Here is a 23385-nt window from a genome sequence, read left to right as displayed (position 1 = left end):
CTTGGTTTAGTGTAGAGTTAGGTAAACTGTGTTTCTTTACTATGTACATTTGTAACTTATCGCAGAACTTCATACTCGTAATGAAGCAATGGAACAACTCACTAAAGTTTTTGGAATTAAAAATAAAATTAGAGCCCATCAACTCGAAAATGAATTGGTTACATTGGACCCCAATACTTTTTCTTCCATTGAAGATTTTTTGTCCAAGTTCAAGACCCTTAGACTTCTCTTGGAAGGTGTTAAGGTTAAGAAAGAAGATGGTAGCCTTATCTATTCCATTCTTACTAAGTTAGGACTAGCCTACTCTGTGTTTGTTTCCACTTTCCATTCTACTAGAGAAGCATTTATTTCTCAAGGACAAGACTACAAGTCCCCCTCTTTTGATGCCTTTTGTGATTCTTTAATAAGAAAACAAGAAAAACTCTTACATCTTGGTCTTCTTAATCTTGGAAACTCTTCTAAGAAAGCTTTAGCTGCCCAGCAACAACCAAATTCAAAGAATCCTAAGAAGCAGTATCTTAAAAAGAATGGTCCTAAACCAAACAAGGGTCCTAAGCAATTTCAGTCTCAAAATGAAAAATCATTTCAACAAAAGGATAAGGCAAATAAAAACAAAGGGAAGAAGATTGATAGACATTGCCACTTTTGTAATCGAGATGGCCTCTTAGAATCCAAATGCTTTAAGAAGATGGAAGCCTTGGAAGCAGCAATGAGGAAGCATAACATCCATTTGGAGCACTCTTCAACTTTAACTTCATCTTCATGAATATCACTTTCTGCATGTGGTTGTCAAGCATCTCGGTCTGGTTATGCACTAAATGTGTCTTCTTTTTCTCATTCTCATGAGTGGCTCATTGATTCTGGAGCTTCTTATCACATGGCCAAAAACAAAGCCATGTTTACTTCTTTAAATGATTGTAACACCAAAACTATATATGTTGGTGATGATAGATCTCTTAGTGTTGTAGGGACTGGAACTGTTCATCTAGACAATGGTCAATTTAATGATGTATTATGTGTTTCAACCTTATCCTGCAACCTTCTATCTGTATACCAGATAACTTATTCAGGTGAAGGTAAAACCATTGAATTTTCACCTCACGATGTTGTAATTAAGGACATAAGAGATCCTAAACAGATTTTAGCTACTGGCATTATTGATGATTCTACAAGGTTGTATAAGTTTAACAACTTTGGGTCATCAACTCTTCCCTCTGTATTTGTTGCTCATAATGATGAAGTGAGCAAACTTTGGCATGAGCGATTTGGTCACTTAAACTTTCACTTCCTTCAAAATCTATGTAAAGAAAATATGGTGACAAGTCTTCCTATGGTATCTTGCAGAGATGTTGTTTGTTCTGGATGTGTACTCAGAAAACATCATTGGGATAGTTTTGAAAAATGTGCCTCTTGGCATGCCTCAGCCTCTTTACAGCTTGTGCATAGTGATTTATGTGGTCCACTTCCAGTTGTTTCATTCTCTGGCTACAAGTATTTCTTAATTTTCATTGATGATTTCTCCAGACGCACTTGGGTATACTTCTTAAAACTCAAGAGTGAAGTATTTAACATGTTCTTGGCCTTTAAGGCCTTTGTTGAAAAACAATCTGGACATCAAATTCTTAAGCTAAGATCTGATAATGACGGAGAATATGTTAACAACAAATTCATCAACTTTTGCACTGAGAATGGAATTCAAATGCAACATATTGTTCCATATACTCCAGAACAAAATGGTGTAGCTAAAAGGAAGAATCACACCTTAAAGGAAATGGCTAATTGTATGCTTCAATCTAAAGGATTTAGTCTTAATTTTTGGGCAGAAGCAATTAACTGTGCAAATTATATATTAAATCGCACTCCTACTAAGGTTTTAAAGAATATCACTCCAGAGGAAGTATGGGGCTCAATTAAACCAGATGTAAGTCACTTTTGTGTTTTTGGAAGTGAAGCATGGGCCCATATTCCAGATGAGAAACGTAAAGCTTTAGAACCTAAGAGTGAAAAATGTATTTGTGTTGGATATTCTGAAGATGTCAAAGGATATAGACTTATTCCACTTAAGTCCAAAAATGTTATCATTAGAAGAGATGTAAAGTTTGCTGAAAATATATCGGCCTACAAGCCTAGTTTGGCGGATGTGCCACCTCTCTCTATCCCTTCTACTTCTGAAAACATTTCTTCTTCAGATGATGACAGTGAGGATGACAATCCTCCCCCACCTTCTCAGGATCCTCCTTCAACTCCTCATCTTCCAAAATGGGTTCGTGCTACTCGGGATGCAACAGATGCTCTTGCAGGTGATCCTACAGATCAGCGACGTACACATTCTTAGTTCGATAGAGCCTCTTCTTTACTGGCTCAAGCTTTAGTGAATTATGATCCTGACACCTTTGCAGAAGCTTTAGGCCATCTAGATTGGGACGCAGCTATGAATGAAGAATATTGTTCATTATTGGAAAATGATACATGGGATTTTGTTCCTCTTCCAAAGGGACAAAGACTTGTTCGATGCAAATGGGTTTACAAAACCAAGTTTGGACCAGATGGAAAAGTTGATAAACATAAAGCTCGTCTTGTTGCTAAGGGTTTTTCACAAGTTGAAGGCATTGACTATATTGAAACCTTCTCCTCTGTTGCCAAAATGAACTCTATCCGCCTTGTTCTTTCCCTTGCTACCTCTTTCAAATGGGAAGTCCATCAGATGGATGTTAAATCCGCCTTCTTGCATGGGGACTTGCATGAAGAAATCTATATGGAACAACCTACTGGCTTTATAAAAACAGACTCTAGCCTTATGTTGGCCTAAGAAATCCCTTTATGGTCTCAAGCAAGCCCCTCGGGCTTGGTATGCCAAAATGGATAACTTTCTTTTAGATACTGGCTTTTCTAGGTGTCATTTTGACAATACTGTCTACACCAAGAAAGTGGGTAAGTCTCTTATCATTCTTATTCTTTATGTTGATGATCTTATCCTTACTCGTAGTGATCCCAACCTTATAAACCATGTGAAGTCCAGCCTTAAAAAGAAGTTTGAAATGACAGACTTAGGACACTTGCATTATTTTCTTGGTCTTCAAGTCTTGTAATCCAAGGAAGGTATTTCCCTTTCCCAGTCCAAGTATGCCTATGATCTTCTACGCCACTTTCACATGGAAGACTGTAAGCCAACCCCTTCTCCCTTTCAGTCTGGAGCCAAACTCTCAGTCACTTGTACTACCCCTGAAGTTGATGCTACCTTATACCGTCAGCTTGTAGGAAAAATTTTGTATCTGACCCATACTCGTCTTGACCTTTCCTTTGCTGTTGGCCTTATTGCTCGGTTTATGCAAAACCCACATGAAAGTCATTGGAACGCTGCTAAAAGAATACTTCGTCATGTTCGAGGTACAATTCAGTGTGGGATTCATCACAATACAAAAGCATCTCCTCTATTGGTTGGTTTCACTGATTCTGATTGGGCTGGTGACCCTGATGATTGGAAGCCTACTGCAGGTTATGCCTTCACTCTTGGTTCTGGACCTATTACATGGGCTTGCAAGAAACAAAGTGCCATTTCTCTTTCTTCAGCAGAAGCAGAGTATCGTGGCACCGTAGAAGCTAGTAAGGATATTCCGACACATAGGAAATAGTTAAGTATAACTTGGTCTAGTGTAGAGTTAGGTAAAGTGTGTTTCTTTACTATGTACACTTGTAACTTACAATCTGATGGTCATGATATGTTCTAGACATGAAGTGATTCGATGGTTCATTCTCTCCTCGGTATTATCGACACTTGATCCGTGGCTTAACACCCGATTGGTCCATGATCTCTATTTAAAGAGCATGGAGGGTCATTTGTAGGGTGACCGTTCATGAGAGAATCTTATGTAAATTTTCTTTCTTTTATTAATAAATTGCCTGAAGTGACCGCGTTGGCTTAGGCTGTGGACTGTTTCCCTCTTTGAGAGTTTTAACCACGTCAAGAATACTGGTGTATTGATCTGTGATCTGTTTGTGAGCGGTGTCCTTTGGTGTTCTATTTGAGGAACTTACCTTGTAAATTCCTACACTTCTAGATAGTCGACTGTGAAAATTTCAACTATGAAATCCTATTGCAGCAACTAAAAATTAATTTTCTAATTGTTAATTTAATTTAACAAGTTTTCTGCTACGGAAAATACCAAATAATTCACACTGCAACCTTCAAAAATAAACTACGGAGGAAAATAGCGCTGGAAAATGAAAATATTCTAGCACACACATAAAAAATTGACGCAGTTATTTTTGGACATATGTCCTCGGATAAAACCATCTTGGGAAAACCGGTGCAGTAGTTGAGGGTTTTATTATTATGCAATAGTGAGAAATTATGAGTACAATAATATTGATGCCGAATACTAGCTATCCTGCAGAGAAAATACTGGCAAAAATAACTAGAGGGAAATTACCCTCACTCCAGGGAATTTTGGCACTGGACTGCCTCTGAAAAGCAAGCCGTCCAACTGGGCCTGCGCAGGCTCTGCGTCAATCTGATGCTACCTGCTGCAACTGTTGCCTAAAATGACTGCTAGTTTAGTTGTCCTGCCTGCTACTACCTGGGAAAACGTCTCTCCGACCAATGTTGCACGAAGCGGAAGTGTTTTTTGGAAGCGGGGACGCGGAAGCGTCTGCTATATATATATATATTTTTTATATTTTTTTGCATTTATACTCAAAACAAACATCCCAAATACCAAATTAATTGTAGAAGACATGAAAACATGCATATTTTTGCATAAATCAAGATAGATATAACATCCATTTTACATTAATGATCTAGAATCTAGATTCTTCTCCTCTTGTCTAGCCTTTGCCTCTCCCTCAATTGTCTAGGGATATTAGTCAACATTGCCCAATTTTGATCAAACTACTTGATTCAAGACTTAAAATATGGTAGAAAAAGCTTAACATGTTTGATCGATGATTTTGACTTGATTGAAAGGTAATTTTTTGCTAAGGGCATGCCGCGTGACAAAGGAGTTCAACAATTAACACCACCAACACTAGGGTACATATAGGGCTTGGTGCTCTTGATTAAATGCTAATCGCATACGTTCATACTTGATATAATCTAATGAAATGCCACAATCTCATTGATCCCGAATTCCTGAAAACTGTTAAGTCTGCTGAATTTTGAATAGGATATGAAATTCTATTTTCTCCATATGAAGTCCAATGAGGCTGGAACCACTCTCAAACATCCTGAGTCATTTCATGGTAATGTTAAAAATTTAAGTAAAAGGATGAAAATGAAAAATAAAGGAGAATGTCACTTTTACTTTAAGAATTTAACATTACCATGAGGGAGCATCTGCTATATTTATATTTTTTTTGCCTTCATTCGTAATTTCGTCACCCTAACCCAAGGTGGACCCACCCCCAACAAGCAAACTCACCTAAAATTTGAAAAAAAAATTGAAAAAAAAAACGATTTTCTAAACGCTTTTCCAGAAGCTTTTCTGGAAGCGTACGGAAGCGTACGGGAAGCGAATGCTTCCTCCTCCGAAGCGCCACGCTTCTGACGCCCGAAGCGCCGTACGAAGCGCGCTTCGGCAGCGGCGCTTCCGTACAACGCTTCCAAATTTCCAGGAAGCGGCTAAAAAAGCCGAAGCGGCGCTTCCGGCCAAGCTTCCTAGGCGCTTCTGTACGGGACGCGCTTCGGGCCTTGGAACCCGGGGGGGGGGGGGGCGCTTCGTGCAACACTGTCTCCGACAGTTTGGGACTACTTCCCGGCCTCTGGAATTGAAAACTTCTGCCCTCTTCAGCAAATCGAACTGCCTTCTTGAGGCTTTGCACTGCTTCATGGAGAAATCTTGGCCTCTCTGGAAATGTACTTGCTGGATCTGGAAAATTTCTTCCAGCCTCACTGTCCCTGCCCCTCATTGTCTCTGCTTCGATTTTTGGCCTTCCAACCACTATTGCTGCTCTCTGGAAATCAATTTTCCAAAGACATTGCACTGCTGAAGTGTATTCTCCAAGTGCCCATCGACTTCTTATAATCCTCTGTTGGAGCACCAATGACCAAGATTAAAACTTAATCAATGGTTAGGATCATCTTGAAATCGATCCGTGTGAATTTCTAGACTATTATTACCTTGACTTGATTAATTCTGATTAATTAACTAGTTTTCCTAAATTTAGATTTAGGAAACATTAAAAAATAAGTTAATAATCTAATTAGGTCATCTCTAGGTGGAATTTCCAGAAATGATTTATGGGTTATGGAGATCTCATGTATTCTAGCCTCTCCACCAAGTTTCATGACTAGAACACATCCGGTGCTACAAAAACTAGCACTCCCTCTTTGCGAGAACTGTGTTCTAGTGCTGCACATCCTACCACAACACTATGTCTCTGTATCATCCTTTGTCATGCTGCTGATGTCTAGTGCCGCTGCCCACCAACTAATGCGCAACTCTGACGCTACTGACACTGCATACTGCTGCCAACTCTGCATCTGCACTGCAACTCCCTCTCAATTGTTGCTGCTGCAACTGCAAATACTACCACTGAGAAGCATCCAAAATACTGAATCATCTGTGTTCAATATGATGCATTTGTCTCCCAAGTCCTGACTGCTACTAGCCTCTACACTATCACTGAAGAATCTGCACTGTTGCTAACTCTGCACTGAGCCACTTGCTCGTTGTCAACACTGCACTGTGCTCCTCAACATCTGACTGCTACTAGACTGCAACTGTCACTCTGGTACTGACTGCATCAACTGCCATTGATCCATCCTGCTACCAAATACTGTGGGCCCCTGTAGCCAGGTAATGATCCATGGGGTGGACAGGACCCTGCTTAATCTCTGTAGCTCTTTGGGGCTACAACACCAAATCACCCCACCTCACTCTTGGAGGTATATTGCGAACATAACAAACTCTTCCTCTAGCCTAGTGGAAAGCTTGTTTATTTCCGCGGATGCTGCCTGCTGGTTCCGCTTCTCTTGCTTGTCCTTCTTCTCGAGAGGAGACTGCGTGCTATAGTGACCGAACTCACCACACCTGAAGCACTTTACCATTGACAGGTCCTCCTTCTTCTTCTTCTGCTCCCCTTGCCCCTGACTGGGACCCTTTGATGCTAGGGCGACATTCTCCTCGTCCTTCACACCCTTCGATCCGCTGTTGCTGCTGCCACTGATGGAGCTCTTAAGCAAAGCTCACCTCATTTCCTCCTGTTACAAATTGACCCACATCTTGTCCCATCTAGGTAGTGTATCTTTGCCCATTATAATTTGGATGAAGACTTGCCAATCCTTCGAGACACTGTTTAGTGCCAACTGTACTAGCTCTGATAGTTGAGGTGCTGCCCCAACAACTGCAAGCTGATCTCGGACATCCTGAATCCTGGTGAGGAGGGGATTTATGCCTTCTCCCTTCGGCTTCTTGATGCATCTGAGATTTTCTTCTAGGAACATCTTCCACTGCTTGGAAGAACTCCGATATAGTGTGGAGAGAGCTACCCACATTTCTCTGGTTGTACCTTTGGCTGCTAAATGTCAACAACTAATTGATCTTTGCTAGCCTCTCCAAGGGCAACAACTAGGTCAATAGGGATTTATACTTCAAATTTGTCAAAGAGATGAAGTTTCGAGGCTTAAACCTATTAGGTGCCTCTAGGAACATTCACCCACTCTCTTCAAGTACAAGACATGCATTAAATCACTTATTCAAGGTTCTCAGAAGAATTTTGCATTTACTTTTAACCCATACATGAATAATGATAACCATAACATGCAATAAACCAGTAAAATAACAAGAATAACATCAAAATTCGACTTACATGAGAGAGAGAGTATATCCATTCATCAACTTCGCATTAGAAAGAAGCTCCAAAGACAATAGCGAAAATCCAAACATCATAGTGCATCAAGAAAGCTCCAAAAAGTTTACCTAGCAAAACGTGCGAAAATCTCTCAAGAGATACTAATCCAATCCAAGTGATGATGAGAGAAACCAATCGTCCTTTCATCTATTTATACAATCCAATAGGGGATTCGAATAGCCTAATTTGCCTTATTTAGCCCCAAATAATAAAAAAATGCTAAATAATGACATGAATTGGTGACAAGCGTGTTGAAAAATGTGTAACTAGGTTCGGTCTTCATAGATATGAAATGTATTCTTGTAAATATAAAATGGAAAAGAAATTATTATTACTATTGGAGCATGGGTTTCATGTTCAGGTTCTTTTATGTTATAAGTCAAGCACCCATTGAATGCCTCTAGGATATTTCCTCAGTAGAAGAGTCGTTATCATATATGGAAGACCCTATGGGCATATTGTAAATTGTAAAGAAAAATTTATTTTGTCTTGAAAGTGTCAAAATACCTCCAAGATCAAGTTGGCCTACATGAAGAGCCACGTCCACCCTTGAAGAAGCCTATATATAAGAGTAACTTGTCCTCTATTTGGATCATCTCACTCACTCATCTCTTAGTTGAAGAAAGGAAGTGCGGAGAAAGAGAAGTTGAAGAAGGAAGTGCGAAGAAGTCGAAGTGTTTTTGGGCCTTATCTATTCTTATGGGAGATTGAAGTTAGGGTTTTTCTGCGCTGGATCTTCTGGGGTTTGATTTTGGAAGCAAAAGAGAAGGGAAGGCAAGCGAAGGTCTCTTAAGGCATCTTACTAGCCCTAGGATTCAAGTCAAGGCAAGTGAAGTCAAGAGGGAGGCTATTAGAGGGAGATCGAAGTCTCCTAGAGAAGCAACAACAGTTGTTGGGGAGCAAAATTTTGGATCTATTGGGAGGTTGAAGATATTGTAATAGGAGGCCGTGGTAGACTTGATCTTGGAGGGTATTTATCTGAGTCTAGGTCATGGTATTCATCAATTGAAAGCTCTGAAAGATAAAGAAGAGATTTACGGGTTTTCCCTCAAGAGGAAGGGTTTTGTCCCTGGCTTGTAGCCTATATACTGTGTCATTGCTCTTACTGTTTTGGTAGCTATTTGATGTATTGCACATTGGAATAATAAAGAACAAAGCTAATACGTAAAAAGTAACACAAGCAGTTATCAAGTTAAGAGAATTAACATATTCATTGCCCTATTGAATTCTCAACATGGTATTAGAGCTTTGGTTCTCTAAGGGCATCATGAAGATCTCCTCTACAATGAAGAAGTTCATCAAGAAAATTGCAAGCCATCTCAAGAAAGGTATCAAGGAAGCATGGAGTTTCTTATTCTCTTCAAAGAAGGCATCAATCAATGAAAGGGATGAAGGTCTTTTTTCGACTCTCTTTGGTACATTCCAAGACGAAGACATCTGGGTAATCGATAGTGATGCATCAAGGTACATGACTGGCACCAACCAATTGAAAAGCTTATCAAAAGGAAAATCCGCTTACTCTGTGGAACTTGGAGACAACAAAAGCTATCTGGTGAAGGGCATTGGATCAACTTCCATAAAGCTTAAGGATGGAAGCAACATCCACCTCAACAACATTCTATTTGTTCTAGGTTTGCAAAAAAAATTACTTTCTATTTCAAGTTTAGAAGATAAAGGAGATAGAGTTGCCTTCATTGATGGAAAAATAGATGTTTGGGGAAAAGACTCCAGCATGGATCAAGCTAAAGTTATTGGTATCTGAGAAGGAAGGCTTTACATATTACTATCTCCCGTAAACCAAGCCCTAGTTCACACTGAGATTAGCTCATGTGAACTTTGGCATTGAAGGTTTGGTCATCTACATTTCAAAATACTTCCAACTTTAAGTTCCATAGTAGATGGAATACCGAATTTGAAGGAGGATCATGAAGGTGTCTGTAAGGGATGTGCATTGGGCAAGAATACCAAGAGACCATTTAGAAGTAGTGCTTCGCGGTCGAAAGAAATCTTGGATGTCATTCACTTTGATGTGTGTGGCCCTATGACTCCAAAATTTCTTGGAGGCCATCTTAATATGTCACATTCATAGATGATCATTCAAGAAAAACCTGGGTTTACTTAATGAAAGCCAAGGATGAAGTATTCACAAAATTTCAAGAATTCAAGGCTGAAGTGGAGAACCTTATAGAAAGAAGAATCAAGATACTGAGATCCAATAATGGAGGAGAATATACATCCAAGGAGATTATAGCATTTTGTAAGGAGTTTGGGATTCAGAGGGAGCTGATAGTCCCATAAAATCTTGAACAAAATGGAGTCTCAGAAAGAAAGAGCAAATCCATTGAAGAAAGTGTAAAAGCAATTTTACACGATCAAGATCTACCTAAGTTTCTGTGGGGAGAGGCAACAAAGGCAACAGTCTACATTCAAAATAGATGTCCTCACAAATCTCTAGATAACAAGACTCCGGAAGAAGTGTTCACTGGGAAGAAGCCATCTGTAGATCATCTCCGAATCTTTGGGTGTCTTGTGTATATTCATATACCAAAGGACAAAAGAAAGAAGTTGGATCCTTCCGGTATGAAGGGAATATTTGTTGGGTATAGTAACTCATCAAAGGCCTATAGAATCTATATGAAAGATGGACATCACATTGAAGTTAGTCGTGATGTCATATTTGATGAGAGTATAGCATTCAAGAAGTCAAAAGAACTTTCCATAGATTTTGATGATGAAGAATTTCCGATATTTGAAGAGGAAGTTGACAAGGAAGGAGAAGGATCACACCATGAAGAAGAAGGGCCAAGTGAACCTGTTCAACCCATGGTCATTTCCGAAACAAGGAAAATACCTAATTGGTTGAAATCCACACTACTTGATGCAGAAGGTCATGGGGTAACACAAGGATCATTTAGAGAAAGTAAGAGACCCAAGAAATATTCTGGGTATGCTGCATACATGACAAAATTAATAGAAGCAGAACCATCCACCTTTGAAGAGGTTGTAGAACATCGAGAATGGAAGGATGCTATGAACGAAGAATATCAATCTATAATGAAGAATGGAGTTTGGGAGATCGTACCTAGGCCTGAAAACAAATCTATGGTTACTTTCAAGTGGATCTATAAGATCAAGCATGCAACTGATGGAAGTATAGATAAGTATAAAGCAAGATTTGTGGCTAGAGGGTTCTCTCAACTTGAAGGCATCGACTATGAAGAAACATTTGCTCCAACAGTAAGATATACAACGATTCGATCATTAGTCTCTCTTGCAACATCGATGGGATGGAACATCGTTAATTTTAGATAACAATGGTATGTTCTATGCTTAAGAGCAATTTACTTCAATTTTTTTATCAGCCCAATATCAATTTCCAGATTAGCAATCACATTAACGTGATAATAAAATGTAGATAGAACATAAACAATAATAGTAGAAGACAAGCCAAGACAAGAGGACACAAGATATGGCGCCAACCAGGGACAAACCCCAATGTGGGGAACCCTTTGATCAATTCTTCTTATTATTCTTCAAAATTTCAGCAGAGAGAAAGAGTACAATATGTAATATTCACTTGCCCAATCAAAGTGAAATCTGTCCAGTCAAACAACAACCACAGAAAGCCCTAACCAGAAAGTCAACGCTAGTCAACATGGTAGAATTTGATCTCCAAGACAGCTCGGTCAAAACCAATCAACTCGTCCTCCAACAATCATTCGAATCAGCCCAAAACAGTTCCGAAAAACTCAGTTAAACTTGGTCAACGCTACAGTCAAACCCTTCCGCAATCAACACTGGTCAAACAATACATATTGCCTCAATTTCTATGCCCCGAAATGCGGCATGCCCAAACAGAAATTTCCCTCACAAAAATGCAGTCAAACAGGTCAACGCTGGGCAAAATAGTTTCTTGAAAGTCGGTCAATGCTAGTCAATGCCCAAAACAAAAAATGATTATCTTCTTCTTCGCACGTGTGGAGAGGTTGCCCAGAACTCCATACCTAATCATGTGAGGAGAGAGAGATGTGTGAGAAGTTGAGTGATGTCCAAATGAGGCAAAGGCACCTTCTATTTATATGCAAACGTTGAGGATGAATAGACGTGACTGTTGGGCTTCTGAGCCTACATTAGTTTGTTGGCTGACCTTGACAATTTGTCCATAAACAAAATAAATTCATAATTCCATTTGTACATGTCAGAATGAGATGATCTTTAGATCAATCCTACACCTCTCGGAGAGAGGAATCCAATAAAAATATCAGTTGCATCATATGAGCTGTCCAAGGTGGAGTTTGGCCTTAGTTGCCAAATTTAACACTCCCTCTCAACTAGGAAGAACTCACCCTATGGTCGCTCATCACTCCAAGAAGTACCCCAACCCCCCCGGAGCTCCCAGAGCTCAACATCCATCTCATACGAGACCCTCATAAGAGGGTCTCTCCACGACTCCAAGTCGTTCACGGAAGGTTGAGAATTTGACCTTCCTAGGGGCTTTGTAAGAATATCAATAACTTGATCATCTGTCCCAATATGACAAAGCCTTATTGCTCCCCGTTGTACCATATCTCGGATAAAGTGGTACCTGATATCAATATGCTTAGAGCGGTCATGAAACACAGGATTCTTAGAAAGACGAATCCCACTTTGGTTGTTGCAATAGATCACGATGGTATCCAACACATGTCCAAACAGCTCACTAAAGAGCTTCCTCAACCAAACAGCTTCACAGGAGGCCATACTAGCAGCAATGTATTCAGCCTCAGCGGTGCTCAAGGCAACCAACTTCTGCTTCTTGCTCATCCATGATATCGAAGCAGAACCTAGAGAGAAGCAACATCCAGATGTTCTCTTACGATCCACCACACTGCCAGCCCAGTCAACATCAGAATAACCATGGAGCCTCACATTCCCGACAGTGTATCTCAGTCCATAGGTGATTGTGCCTTGGAGATATCTCAAGAGATTCTTGGTGGCAATCCAGTGTATGCACTGAGGCTCGACCATAAACTGACTCAATATGTTCACGGCAAAACATATGTCTGGACGGGAGTTCACCAAGAACATCAGGGCTTCTACAAATTGATGATACTCAGAAGGATTTCCCAAATCGGGCCCAACAACACTTTCGCATAAATTCTTGAAGTTAAGTTCCATTGGAGTAGTCACGGACATGCAGCCCACCATCCCAAATATTTCAAGTAGCTTCACGATGTATCTCACTTGGCTTTTGCCAGAGCTCCAACCCTAGGAAGTAATGCATCAATCCTAGGTCCTTCATCTCGAGTTCGGAAGCCAACTCCCTCTTACATTGATGAATAAGAGGGTCTGCACTTGTCAGAAAGAGATCGTCCACATAAAGTACCAAGATAAGAGGTCTATCATTCTCAACCTTAAAATAAAGGTTCAGATCAGCTTCACTTCTTGTAAATCCTAGCTTCATTAGATAGCTGTCGATCATCTCATACCAAGCTCGGGGAGCTTGCTTCAACCCATCGAGGGCTTTCTTCAACTTGCATACATGTGTCTGATGATCTTGAACTTTGAACCCCTCGGGTTGTTCTACATAAACTTCCTCCTTAATTGAACCATGTAAGAAGGTGGTCTTGACAAGAAGGGCTATAATCGAATGTATGGTGGTATATCGGGCAACAGGTGCAAATATCTCATCATAGTCCACAGCTTCCTTTTGAGAGAAGACTCGAGCAACAAATCTAGCCTTGAACTTTTCAGCACTTCCATCAACTCCGTGCTTGATCTTGTAGAGCCATTTCGAGGTGACAATGGATTTGTCCTTGGGTCTAGGGACCACATCCTAGACATCATTCTTCATAATCGACTCATACTCTTCATTCATAGCATCCTTCCAAACTTGGTGCTTTACACTTCTTCGAATGTGCAAGGATTAGATTGTAGAATGGTGCTCATTGCAGTTAAGTACCCTTGGTACCTATTCGGCTTCTAACTTTCACGAAATGTCCTCCTAGGTGCAACATGTCTCTCGGCATCTTCGAGAGTTTCCATAAGCCATGAGGGTTTTCTTTTTGAGGAGGGCTCATGAGGGGGTAGATCAATGGGATCCATTGGTCCTTCAGTATCGACCATCGACTCATCCTGCGGTTCTCCCTGCTTTCCTGAATCTGCTTCATTGTCCTTCCTTGGAATAGGAAGGTTACTAATCTTCCCAAGGGAAACATCCTCATCGAAGGTGACATCATGACTTATCTCCACTTCTCTTTGACCAGGCACATAGATTCTATATGCCTTAGAAGTTTCACTGTAGCCCACAAATGTTTCTTTCTTCCTAGGAGCATCCAATTTGCTTCTCTTTTCTTTTGGCACATGAAAATATACGGGGCTACCAAAAATTCTAAATTGAGAAACATCAGGTTTCTTACCGGTGAAGATTTCTTCGGGAGTTTGGAGTCCAATGCTTGATGAGTGCATCTATTTTGAACGTACGCGACAGTGTTGGCAGCTTTGGCCCCATAAGAACTTCGGAAGGCTTTGATCATGAAGCATGGCACGAGTGGCTTCTATGATAGAACGGTTCTTCCTTTCAGCAACACCATTTTGCTTAGGAGTATATGCGGTAGTAGTCTCCCTCTTAATGCCAACTTCTCTACAATAGTTATTGAACTCATTTGATTCATATTCGGTTCCATTATCGGTCCTCAATATTTTGATCTTCTTCCCGGTTTGATTTTCGACCAAAGCTTTGAAAGAAAGGAACCATGAGAATACTTCGTCTTTCTTCTTGAAGAAATATATCCAAGTTTTGCGAGAGAAATCATCCATAAAGATAGCATAATATAAATATCCTCCCAAAGTGTTCACAGGCATCATACCAGATAGATCAAAATGAACCAATTGCAATATGTCCGTAGTCTTGCTATCACTGGAGGGGAATGGTCCCCTTGTATTCTATCCTTCGACACACCCCTGACAAACACCTTCATGTTCTACTTTAAATTCGGGCATACCTGTCACCATCTTCCTCACATCATGTAGACAAACCTCCGGTGCCATAATTCAGATTGAGGTGATGTGTTGCAAGACATAGTTCCCAATGGAATTCCTCCAACTTGATATAGGCTATCAACCCTGAATCCAAGTGTAAATGCATCTTTGAAATTTGTATTCCACACACGTACCTTTCCATTGATGAATGACACCTTGAATCCTTTGTCCTCCATTGTTGAGATAGATACCAAGTTTTTCTTTAGATCGGGTACATATAGTACTTGTTGTAGTTGAATGGTGTTACCCTGATTCAATTGAAGAGTAACATTCCCAACTCCCTTCACGGGATAGGTGGCATTATCTCCAAGGATAATTTCCAAAATTTTATCCTTTTCAATTAGATTTGAAAGAGCTTCCTTATACCCAGTGAAGTGCTTTGATGCACCACTTTCAATTAACCAATTTCCCAAGGTGTCCATAGGAGAGGCAGTAGAGAGGGCAGATATAAGATAAAATTCTTTTTGCTTGTTATCAACAAGATTAGATTCATCATACTTGGAGTTTCTTAATCTTTTGGGAGGGCGACCATTTCCATGTTGAGTAGTGGGAGCATTCCTTTTTCCTCGGTTGTTGAATCTGCCATTCTTTTGATTGTTGTTGCCCTTGAAATTGTTGTTGTTATGGTTGTTATCATCATGAGGTGTATCCCTTCTATTAGGACACTCCCTAGCATAGTGGCCAAACTTGTTGCAAATGAAGCATCTTCCCTTCCTTCCATTCTTGAAACCCGGTCTTCCTTGACATTGCTTCTTTGAACCTGCATTGTTCTTCTTTTTAGCATGAGCGGAGCATGTAGTAGGTTCATTCCTATTTGAAGGCATATCTAGTTCCATCATCCTTGTTTCTTTTTGAGAACATCTAGTCAGCAATTCTTCAAAACTTGGGACCCTGTCGTTGTTAAGAATAGTAGTGTTGAACACGTGCCATTCACGAGGGAGTCCTCCAAGGGCAATGAGAGTGGGCTCCCTATCAGTAATAACTTCTCCAATTGAAAGGAGATCATTTTTGATCTCAGTAATGCACATGAAGTAGGATTGAATGTCTTCACCTCTTCCCTTCTTTATATCCTTAAACTTGTTTTTGAGAAAGAGAACATGGTTTGCATTGCTAGCTTTGAACATGCCAACCAACCTGTCATATATCTCCTTTGATGTGTTCAAATTGGAGACGTAAGAAACTAAATGCTTATGAATAGAATCCCTAATGATCTTCTTTGCTTTGACTTCACCCTTCTTGTACTTTTATCTTAGCAGCAGCCGGTGCATTAGAAGGAGGTTCAGAAATCTTTCTCTGCACATAGTCCATAACAACTTGCTCTTCTAAAGTCAAATCAAGAGACATCTTCCATGCATGATAATCAGACTTCTCATGAAGCTTGTCATCAAATTTGAAGTAGGATGTGGAGGCCATTGAATCTTGTCCTTGTCCAACAAATCTCAGTGATTGCTCTTCTCAGTGATTGCTCTTTTCACTCTTGCTTGGGCTTTGTCTTCACCTCAACTCTGATACCATGTTAATTTTAGATAACAATGGTATGTTCTATGCTTAAGAGCAATTTACTTCAATTTTCTTATTAGCCCAATATCAATTTCCATATTAGCAATCACAATAACGTGATAGTAAAATGCAGATAGAACGTAAACAATAACAGTAGAAGACAAACCCCAATGTGGGGAAAACCTTTGATTAATTCTTCTATTATTCTTCAAAAGTTCAGTAGAGAGAAAGAGTACAATATGTAATATTCACTTGCCCAATCAAAGTGAAATATGTCCAGTGAAACAGCAGCCACAGAAAGCCCTAACCAGAATGTCAACACTGGTCAACAAGGCATGATTTGTTCTCCAAGACAACTCGGTCAAACCCAATCAACTTGGCCTCCAACAGTGATCCGAATCAGCCCAAAACAGTTATGAAAAACTCAATGAAACTTGGTCAACACTGCAGTCAAACCCTTTTGTAGTTAGCATTGGTCAAATAGTATAGCTTGCCTCGATTTCTGTGCCCAAAAATGCAGCCTACACAAATAGAAATTTCCCTCACAAAAACACAGCCAAATAGGTCAACGTTGGTCAAAACAGCTTCTTGAAATTCGGTCAACGCTCGCTGGTCAAAACAACTTTCGGAAAGTCGGTCAACGCTGGTCAACGTCCACAATAGAAAATGACTATTTTCTTTGCACGTGTGGAGAGGCTGCCCAGAAATCCGTACCCAATCATGTGAGCAGAGAGAGATGTGTGAGAAGTTGAGTGATGTCCAAATGAGGCAAAGGCACCTTCTATTTATATGCAAACGTTGAGGATGAATAGACGTGATTGTTAAGCTTTTGACCCTACATTAGTTCGCTGGCCGACCTTGACAATTTGTCCATAAACAAAATAAATTCATAATTCCATTTGTACATGTCAGAATGAGATGATCTTTAGATCAATCCTACACCTCTCGGAGAGAGGAATCCAATAAAAATATCAGTTGCATCATATGAACTGTCCAAGGTGGAGTTTGGCCCTAGTTGCCAAATTTAACAAACATCCGCCAAATGGATGTCAAGACTGCATTTTTGAATGGCACTATAAATGAAAAAGTCTATATAGAACAACCCTTGGGATTCAAAGTCAAAGATAGGAAGGCATATGTTTGCATATTAAAGAAAGCATTATATGGCCTCAAGCAAGCACCAAGGGCATGGGATGTTAGAATGGATGCATACCTACACAGAATAGGCTTTACAAAAAGTTCTGTTGACTCTAACCTTTATATTAAGGTTGTAAACAATGAACCTATAATTATTCTTTTGTATGTTGATGATCTTCTCTTGACATGTGTAGAAGGTCGAATTGAAGAATGTAAGAAGCAACTGGTAGCAGAATTTGACATGAAGGATTTTGGGCTGATGCATTACTATTTGGGACTAGAAGTCTGGCAAGGACCGAATGAAATCTATTTGGGTCAAGGAAAGTATGTGATCGAGATTCTAAAGAAGTTCGACATGATCGATTGTAAACCTATGACCACAACAATGATAACAAACGTGAAGAGACTGAGGAGTTCCGAATCAAGCCTTGCGGATCCTTCCAGGTATAGACAACTTGTTGACTCATTGATGTACTTGGTGAATACTAGACAAGACATATGTTCTGCAGTAAATATACTCAGTCAATTCCAAGTAGAGTCGAAGCATGATCATTGGATAGCAACAAAGCATATTCTGAGATATTTGCGAGGAACCATCAAATACTGTTTGAAATATGATAAAAGGAATGATGTCCAATTGATTGGTTATACAGATTTTGACTGGGGAGGCAGTGAACAGGATGGAAGAAGCACTACGGGGAGGATGTTTTAGTTTAGGATCCTCCATGGTCTCATGGATGCGCAGAAAGCAAGACACCGCTGCTTTGAGTAGTGTTGAGGTTGAATATGTTCCAACATGTGAAGTAAGCAGAAAAGCAGTATGGTTAAGGAAGTTGCTATCCGACCTGTTTGAAGGACCAATGAACCCTACCGTGATACTTTGTGATAACACCTGTTGTATTCGTTTGTCTGAGGATCCAGTGTTCCATGGAAAGACAAAGCACATCAACAAGAAGTATCATTATATTCGAGAGCTAGTACAAAATGGTGTGTTGCAGCTATGATATATCTCCACTGATGAATAGGTAGCTGACATATTGACGAAATCACTTCCGAACAAGCTTGTATACTTAAGGGACAAACTTGGTTTGGTGGATTTGTCCTCTCTAATTGAGAGGGAGAGATAGACACTACATTCTTGTCTTCACTTGGGAAGAAAGAATGGAGGATTGGATAACCATTTGGCATTCGATACTTTTTGAGAATGTGGTAGGGCATTCAAGGTAAGAGTAGTCGTGGACCGATATTCTTTGAGGATTAGCTACCCAAGATAAGAATAGTCTAATGGGAGGTCATACTTTGTGAACACCCGGGTGGGGTATGTACCTTGGGAGACAATGATGATGGTGTCTATACATCATTGGTCTTGCCAGCATTGTGCTCTGATCTTGTGGAGAGATAGAGCTGTTAGTCAAGGCCTTGCTATGTGACAATGTTAGTTAATATGATGCTAGACATATGGGTTACCAATCCGACTCTTCTTATGAGATCCATTCAGATTGAGAATAACCATGTACCTCTTATGAATACTTCCCTAGTTAAGAGGGAGTGTTGAAAAATGTGTAACTAGGTTCGGTCTTTATAAATATGAAATGTATTCTTGTAAATATAAAATGGAAAATAAATTATTATTATTATTGGAGCATGGGTTTCATGCTCAAGTTCTTTTATGTTATAAGTCAAACACCCATTGAGTGTTTCTAGGATTTGTCCTCGGTAGAACAATCATTATCATATATGGAAGACCCTATGGGCACATTGTAAATTGTAAAGAAAAATTTATTTTGCCTTGAAAGTGTCAAAATACCTCCAAGATCAAGTCGGCCTAATGAGCTGTCAAGTCGGCCTACATGAAGAGCCACACCCACCCTTGAACACGCCTATATATAAGAGGAACTTGTTCTCCATTTGGATCATCTCACTCATTCATCTCTTAGTCGAAGAAAGGAAGTGCGAAGAAAGAGAAGTGGAAGAAGGAAGTGTGAAGAAGAGGAAGTCGAAGTGTTTCTGGGCCTTATCTATTCTTCTGGGAGGATCAAAGTTAGGGTTTTTCTGTGCTGGATCTTCTGGGGCTCAATTTTGGAAGCAGAAGAGAAGGGAAGGCAATCGAAGGTCTCTTAGGGCATCCTACTAGCCCTAGGACTCAAGTCAAGGCAAGCGAAGTCAAGAGGAAGGCTATTAGAGGGAGATAAAAGTTTCCTAGAGACGCAGCAGCAGTTGCTGGGGAGCAAAATGTCGGATCTACTGGGAGGTCGAAGATATTGCAGCAGGAGGCTGTGGTAGACTTGATCTTGGAGGGTATTTGTCTGAGTTTAGGTCATGGTATTCGTCAATTGAAAGATCTGATAGATAAAGAAGAGATTTACGGTTTTCCCCTCAAGAGGAGGGGTTTTGGCCCTGGCTTGCAACTTATATACTGTGTCACTATTCTTACTGTTTTGGTAGCTATTTGATGTATTGCACATTGGAATAATAAAGAACAAAGCTAATAAGTATAAAGTAACACAAGCAGTTATCAAGTTAAGAGAATTAACATATTTATTTCCCTATTGAATTCTCAACAAAGCCCAACATGATAATTCAATAACATAAAAATAAGCCTCTCAAGAGGGCATAATGATCAATATAATGAGTTGTTGGGCCATTGAGGAGGCCTAATGAAGTCCAAAGTGTGCCATGGTGAGAGAATGGACTCCAAACATAGTGGACAAGGGGTTGACCCCTTGTTTTCCAAGCAAGTCACTGTGGTGCTCCCAAGTGGGTGTGGGGGCACAAGGACATCCTCATGGGTCTCCAAGTGGATCGAAAATGCCTATAAACCATCTGTAAGGGCTAGGATGATGACATAAGCCCTCCCTTTGTCTCCTGCAGTGAGACACATCTTCATCTGGACCTTAAAACCATCTATCAAGTGTATGGTGCAAGTGTGGAGCCAGTTGGGCATGGTGAACCAGGTGCATAATCCTCATCCAAAAGGTAGGACACAAGCAATCAATGAGCGATGCTGGGGATCCATGAAGTAATCTCTGCTATGGTGGAGGCCCATGGCTCTCAACGCTTCCTACAAGTGCCAATGTGGTCCTATAGAGGACTACGACCCCGTAGAGGGAGACCAATCCCCAAATGGAGACTCACTTGCAATCCTGCATAAGATCCAATGCATCCCCTTGCCTTCCAATATAACAAGTCATTAGAATAATCAAATAATGGAGCTTACAAGTCATGGAATCAATGGGGCACTTCATGGTGGCATGCCCTTCCATAGTGGGCTTTAGCATGTACAAGTGTCTCCAAGCTCAATAAGGGGGTTAACTAAGGACCCTATTAGGTGGTTTTAGCCTTTAAAGAGGGTGACATGTCCATGGTACATCCATCAGGTGGTAGTTGCACGTGATATAGTGATAGAACAAAGTGGGGATCAAGGGAATGCTCCAGGCCACATGTCATGGTACAAGGGTAACTATGATGAGGGAAGCCCACATGTCATGGTACAAGGGTAACTATGATGAGGGAAGCCCACACTTGGGTATATGAGTGTAGGAAGGAACAAATCATGGTACATGAGTTACCTCGACCTTTGTTTTTCCACCCTTCTTCATATGCCTTTTGCCATTAATTGTTATTTCTTCATGACTGCTCAGGGTTCTAGGGGATGAGAGCATGATGCATAGGGTATAACAGTAGGTAGCCCCCTTTAAGGTGAGGCATTTCATTGCCCACTAGGGTTGGGACAATCATGGGTTCCTTAAAGTGGAGGGGGCTCATCTAGGGTCCATAGGAACCAGGGTGATGGCCATAAATAAGGGGTAGAGCTCATGTTTGGCTTTTGCCCACGTGCTAAATTTGTATGTCCCGACCATCTTTTGCATTTTCTGTTGAGTGGCCAAATTATGCTTTTTCTTTTCTTTTTAGTTGCATCAACCTTTGAGGCATCGTTCAAGGCCCGACCCAAGGTGTGGACAAGGGGAAGGGGAGGCCAACCCTATGTGGATCCAGTGGACACATGTGGACCTGGATCGGAAAAAATGAATGGGGTTATAATGAGCGGAAGGGAGTGATGTATATGGTGTCGGGAAGTGGGACCACACAACCAAAATAAGGATTTCCTATGTAGTGCCAACCTTAAAGCTATTGACCAATAAAGGAGATCCCACAAGACTAGGTTACAAGGGTAACCACCAAATTGGGCAGAGAGGACAAGAGTACAGACCTAGCCCACTCTTTCCGCCGAATCCCCTCACCAATCCATACCCAAAAGTGTCCATGATAAGTAAGGAAAATTACTCAACTATACCAATGAAAAGTCATACTTTCGAAGTCGGGAGGCCCACCTTCAAACATACGATAATAACAAATGGGCGAGGGACCACATGGATGGCTCAACTGGCAGAGATAATGGCACATCGAGCTATTTGGTGGTTGCAAGGGTTTGTTCGCTGTCGGTTGAGGACCATCTAGGAGAAAAAATTCTCCTATGCATACTACCCACAGGTGGTGGGTAACAAGAGGTACTCCAAACCCTAGGGTACAGGGTAATGGAGGAATTGGGACCACAAAAGGGCTTTGTGGGCTAAGTATCCAAGATGTGGGCTGCTTCAAGATGATAGAGAACCCTTAGAGGAGCAAGGGGCTACTTCAAGCACCAAGAGAGCCATTGTCAAAGTTGAGATATGAGTTTTTATATGTTTGTATGGGCTAATTGTCCTACAAAATCAAGTCGGCTTCACTTGAGGAGAACCTTTGGAAGGGCTGGACATTAGCCTAAGAGAGGCATATGAAAAGGAGTGAGGAGGAGCCTCATTCTCATCAACCAAAGTGCAAATCATCTTATGTGGAGAGCATCTGAAGTAGCCGTAGCTTAGAGAAGACAAGGCTGAAGCCTTTGACCACGCTGTTTGAAGGCACTTTGATCGTTGACTGGTGCACTGGTTAGGGAAGATTCGACTGCTGTTGTCTTTGACAGTATAGCAGATTCGACAGTTTGACTAAAGTCAATTTTTGAAGCTCATATTAATTGGATATTGGTTTGTCAAAGTTTGACTGACTCTTATGGATTTGGGCTCATTGTACTCTCTGTTGAACATTTTATGACAATCTAATAGAAGAAGAATTTTCAAAGGGTTTTCCCTCTCGTGGGGTTTTTCCCTAGACTTTGACCGAATCAGTGTCTCTTGTTGATGTTCTTGATTGTCTCCTATTGTCATTGCATTTACTGTTCTACTTTCAATTAGTGTTGATTATTGGAAGAATTAATTGTTACTAAAAATATTGCTTAATGAAGGATTGAATTGGGCTAAAGTAATTGACATAGCATAGAGCAGTGGAAAATTAACAAATAATAACCAGTAAACACAACAATATTAAAAAATTCACAAAAATGGACCTCAAGGAAATAACATATACAACAATTATCTCGGATCTAAGCCAACGGATCAATCTTCGATTTGGCTGATCTGGATCGCGTTCGCTGCTCCATGCTCTTTCCTCAGACTCGACACAATTGAGTATCTCAGTCAACAAACCTGCAGTATTACTCATGCAGATCTCTTGCTTACTTGAAAGAATCTCTCTCAATGTGTCGTGCTTTTGCACGTCTCTGTGCCATCTCGGCCCTCTTAGTTCTCTTGCCAAGCGACTAGAATGAATCACTCACACTTCTACCTATACTTTTTCGAAGGATGCAATACCATGGGTCTATACCATGAGTCATTAGAATACCATGGGTCTATTGGTGTAAAGCCCCATCACTTAGTCCACTTGCCCCATACATGAGAATACTCCTGATGCTATCCAAAACATCAACAATTGTTTAGGTCAGCTAGTGACACTTTGCAGTTTGCACTAGGTGCTAGATTTTGTTGTAAGAGGAATGCATTCCTT

The 23385-nt window shown here is 40.6% G+C and overlaps 1 protein-coding gene across 4 annotated transcripts in view; it reads left to right on the top strand.

Annotated features, from left to right (window-relative positions):
• The window catches only part of LOC149140123 (uncharacterized), a 184420-nt gene that overhangs the window by 55527 nt on the left and 105508 nt on the right, over positions 1 to 23385 (top strand). The window lies entirely within an intron of this gene.

This window comes from Pinus tabuliformis, chromosome X, assembly GCF_031772625.1.
Source record: "Pinus tabuliformis cultivar Carrire ecotype Pingquan chromosome X, CPIR1, whole genome shotgun sequence".
Classification (NCBI taxonomy): domain Eukaryota; kingdom Viridiplantae; phylum Streptophyta; class Pinopsida; order Pinales; family Pinaceae; genus Pinus; species Pinus tabuliformis.
The sequence above is the reverse complement of the archived record's forward strand: the minus strand, read 5'-3'. Positions and strand labels throughout refer to the sequence as shown.